The sequence below is a fragment of the Pinus tabuliformis genome, chromosome 8 (assembly GCF_031772625.1).
Source record: "Pinus tabuliformis cultivar Carrire ecotype Pingquan chromosome 8, CPIR1, whole genome shotgun sequence".
In the NCBI taxonomy this organism is placed as follows: Eukaryota; Viridiplantae; Streptophyta; class Pinopsida; order Pinales; family Pinaceae; genus Pinus; species Pinus tabuliformis.
The window spans coordinates 1,088,800,665-1,088,805,926 of NC_142294.1; positions in this window are offsets into that span (position 1 = coordinate 1,088,800,665).

Genomic DNA, 5,262 nt, shown 5'->3' on the forward strand with positions numbered 1-5,262 from the left:
CTTTATGGAGAGCATCCACCTCTAGGATTTATTGTATATCCTGCAATTCATCGATTGAGGATTCCTAGGCCCACCGAGGCACAAAATACCTGGCTTTACCACAATCCATAGTCTGGTTGAGGGGTCACTAGGCCAGTGGCTTTACCATAATCCATAGTCTGATCCATTGATTGCTAGGCCATGTGTTCTTTATTTTGGAGATCCACCTCACTCAGCTTCAAATCCATCTGGCAACCCATCTCAACCAAAACATGAAAACCCCATCACACCATGGCTATCCAGAAATGGCAAGGCTAGGCTGAAAATACTATCACAACTGGAAAAACCCATGCCATAACAACAAAGAACCACATGCAATACCATGCATGCCAAATCTAGCAAGGAAATCACACATGCAAATCAATACTTGCAAAGAATCATGTTGTAGCCGCTCGATCTTTACTTCCTCTTTTCCTTCTTTTCCTTTGTTGATCCAATGTTTTAGTGCTCCAAGAAAACTCTAAGTATCCAAGAGTATGAGAGAGAGAGAGAATAGAAGGGGGATACACCAAAACCTATCAAAAGCTTTCCAATTGATCCTCATAAGCGTTTTTACAGTGAGGCCTCTATTTCCTTCATTTTCTAGTATTTTCCTTCATTTTCCTCCTCACATACAACTTGTGACCTTTCACCTTCCTTTTCTCCTAATTTCCTTTATTTTCGTAAATAAGTGTGCCAAAAATGCCATTTTTCCTCTTTAATGCCTTCGCCAATTTCCTTTAGCCATAAATAAACCGAAATGAACACCCATACCAGGATGTCCTGCCCAGCATTCAACTTGGAATATCTAAGTGCCTCTCAACTTTGCGCCAGTTTGCATACCTTTTCTTCTAGTTCTGCATTATTTTTAAGTTATCCTTGAGAGCCTTGAGGATCGATTGACTCTTATGGATCTAATATCTAGCCCCTATGGCCTGGTTGTCTCCGAAAACCATGTCAGCAAACTATAATGAATAATAACCATAAAGTGCATAGAAAGGTAAAAAATTGATAGACATGTGGTATGTGGCATTGTGGCAGTACTCCCCAAGGTGAAGCAACTTCACCCACGTACATTGCAGCTCGGTCACAAAGTTATGCAAACAACCCTCCAGCCATTTGTTCACGATATTCATTTGCTCATCTGTCTTGGGGTGGTAACTAGTACTGGGAGTGAGCTAAATTTCCACCAATCTAAACAACTCCTGCTAAAATGCCCTCATGAATCTGTTGTCTTGGTCTCTAATGACGGTCTTCGAAAGACCATGTAGCCTGAATACCTCCCTGACAAAAAACTTAGCTACCTGCAAAGCTGAGGACCTGGATGGAATAACGAAGAAGTGAGAAAAATTAGTCACCTTGTCCACCACCATGTAGATGCAATCACAACCCTATGCAACCAGAAGAGTTATGATGAAGTCCATGGAGACAATCTCCCACTTCCTATTAGGAATAAGAAGAGGTTTTAGTAGGCTAGATAGATGTATCTGCTCAACCTGATTCCTTTGGAAAACCTCGCACTCCTGAGCATGTCTCAAGACGTCCCCCTTGATACCCCTCCAAGTAAAATAATCCCTGATAGTCTGGTAAGTTTTGAGAAACCCTAGATGCCCCTCCATGGGTGAATCATGTGTCACATGCACAATCTTGCCCCTGAGTTGTGACCCTGACACCAAATAAATATTGTTGTTATAGTATATCACCTTGTCCATGAATTTATACCTGTCATCGTTGAATGAGCCATCCAATATCTCACACACTTATCGATTCTTGGAGTACTCCACCAATAATTGCACCCTCCAGTCTTGGGTGATATCCATAAGTGAGAGTGTCGCGAGTCCCCTAGATAGTTCATTGGCCACTACATTATGATTTCTTGATGTACTCTATCTTGAAATCATATGCCTTGATCTTACTAACCCACTTTTGTTGCAACTCATTGAGCTCCTTCTGCTCCAAAAAGAACCAAATACTATTATGATTAGTCTTCACTCTAAACCTATTGCCCATCAAATATTGTGAAGACTTGGCCAATGCGTGAATGATGGCCAACATCTCCTTGTCATAGATGGAATACAATCTCTTATATTCTTGGAGCTTTTGGATCCCATATGCTATGGGGTGCTCTCCCTTCATCAATAATGCCTTGATGCCCTCACCTAATGTGTCACACTCCAATACAAAGGGTTGTGAGAAATCTGGTAATTCCAAGACCGGATAAGTACTCATCACTACATTGAGGTGCTCAAAGGCCTCTTGTGTTGTATCTTTCGACTTGAACACCCCCCTTTTTGTGAGGACTGTAAGGGGTACTGCTAACTAAGAGAATCCTCTCATGAACTGCCTATAACAAGTGCATATGCCCAAAAACCCTCTCAACTTCGTCACGTTCCTGGTCGTGGGCCAATCGATAATGTCCTAAATCTTCTCCCAGTGGACTCTAACTCCATCCTCTCTAATCATGTGCCCTTGGTACAACATCTCCATCAACCCAACTTCACACTTGGACACCTTGCCATAAAACTTGTAATAGCCATGGTGAAAATTTCATGTAATAAAAGTTAATAAAGGCAAAATACGACCACGGTTAAGGGACACTTATTCCAAGCTGAATGTTGGGCAAAGATATCCTAGTGGGCATCATTGGATGTGTGTTTTGGCTAAGGAAAATTGGCAAAGGCTAAGGCAAAAAGGCATTTTTGGCACATTTATTAATGAAAATAAAGGAAAATAGGAGAAAATGAAGGTAAAAGGTCATAGGTTGCATGTAAGAAAGAAATTGAAGGAAAATAATGGAAAATGAAGAAAATAGAGGCCTCATTAATAAAAAGGTTTCTAAGGATTAGTTGGTAAACTTTTGTCATTTCAAGTTTGGAGCTTTCTCATTATTATTTCTCTCTCTCACTCACTCTTGGTCACTTATAGTTTTCTTGCAGCACTCTAGCTTTGGATCAAGGAAGGGAAAGCAAGCAAAGGGAAAGGAAGGAAAGCAATGATCAAGGAAGAAGAGCAGGATCAAGAACCTTTAGCAGAATACTTGCAGGTAACCTTTTGCATGTGTGATTTCCAAGCTGGTTTGGACATGCATGGCTTTTCATGTTGGTGTGTGGTTCTCTTACTGTCAGTGGCATGGTTTTTCCGGGTTATGACAATGGTTTTCAACCTAGCCTTACCTTTTTCTACATGCCATGGTGTTGAGATGTTTATTTTAGTTTTGAGCTTTGGTTTCCCTAATAGATTTCAGAATCTAGGGTGGAGGTGGTCTCAAGGTTCATTCCCAAAGGCCTAGGAATCCCTTGACCGGTTTTGGCGGGATATACGGTAAAGCCTGAGGAAGAAGTCTCGGTTTAGGGCCTAGTGATTCAGGTTTGGATTGCGATAAAGCTTGAGAGGTTGGTCTTGGTTTAGGGCCTAGTGGTCCTGGATTGGATTGTGGTAAAGTCTGAGAGACAAGGAGACATAAAATTCCTCAAGGATAGTGATGGATTCCGGATGACATTCCAAGTTCGGTTCGGTTGTGATCGAAACACCAGTTTTGGTGTGATCATGATTTGATGAGGGTGGACGTGGTTTAACCTCTAGATTCCCTTGGTTGTTCTATGAGATCCCACATTCATGCTTGGAATATGGCACGGGGGTGACAGGATGAAAGAGAGATTTGTTTCAGTCATGTCTATGGTCGGGTGGTACGTGGAAGTCCCCAACCTAATCGACTTTGCCTGTGATTAATAAAAGCTAAGTTCTCTTACTTAGGCCCCTATAATATTAGTGATTACCCCATTACTATTGTCATTGTATCCTTTATTGTTATTATTGTGCCCCTATTGTCCCCATATTGTTATTAGTATGCCCCATAGAAACCCACTATTATTACTTTTGTGCCCTTATGCTATTACTATTATGTCGACTTAATTATATTGTGACCCTTTAGACTCCTATATATAGAAGGGAGGTTTAGTCATTTGTATCATCTAAGAATTGTTCATTTGTGTAATGTAAAGGAGGTTGCCCCCTCGAAGAGGCTTATTTATAAGGTGTTGATCTATCTTTTCTATCTTTTTGTGAGCTAGTTTCATAACATTTGGTATCAGAGCTTTGGATTCTAGGGTTTCGCTGCTCCAAACAAGTCATCGTGTTATTTTCGCTATACTTTTTTTTTGCGATGTTTCAAAAGATACAAAAAAAACCCATTTGAGCTGAAATCATTTTGAACTTCAGGTCCAAATTTCAAAGCTTGTCTCACTATATTTGTGGAGATATGATCTAAGGAAGTTAGGGTTTTTGTAGACTCCAGAATTACATTCCAAACAGGTGACCTGGGGAAAATCATCATAACTTTTGTTTTGAGCATCAGATTGAAATTTCAGAAAGAGGACAACCTGTATTTTTCTGTGTATCAGTTTCAGGTACTAAGGTCAAAACAGTGACACGTGGCATGTCATACAAGTTCGCTTTAGTGAACTAGTCTATAATCAGGTCACCGTGGGAGATTTGGCATAACTCTTCCTTGGAGAATCCAATGTTGATCAGAGTTGTGGAGTTAGAAAAAGGACTCAAAGGGCTACTGCAAGACGAGATTTCAGATATTCAAGATACACAATTGCAAAGATACAACAAATTCAATATCGAGCTCTTACAAAGAAAAAAAGGTGTGTAGTTTGTTTTTAGTTTTGGATAAGATTGGTTTGAAAAATTAGTTTGAAGGAATTCAAAGGGAATAGTGAAGAATTATTAGCATTAATTAATGCCCTGAAGAAAGAAAATGGAAACACCTAGTAAGCAACCTGAAAACTCTAGCATGACTCGTGAAGAAGATGAAGAAATGCAACATGATATATCAAAATTACAAGACCAAGTACAACAATTTTCACTCTCACTAAAGGTAAATGAAGCCAAGATGAATGGCATGGAAGCTAATATGAATGGCATGCAAGTTAAGATGAATGGCATGGAAGCTAATATGGATGGCATGGAAGTTAAGATAAATGGCATGGGCGCTAAGATAGAAGCTAAGATGAATGGCATGGACGATAAGATGGAAGAATTGAAGATAAATTTGAATAAGTTGCTACAAGAAATGGTCACTAATGGTGAAAGAGTAGTAAATGAAACTCATGATGAGAACAAAATAAATGTTAATCATGATTTCATAGACTCTAATGTTGGATTGAAGACCCACCATGTTTCAAAAATCGATATGAGGAAGTTTGATGGCAAGGATCCCGAAACATGGATACTACAGAT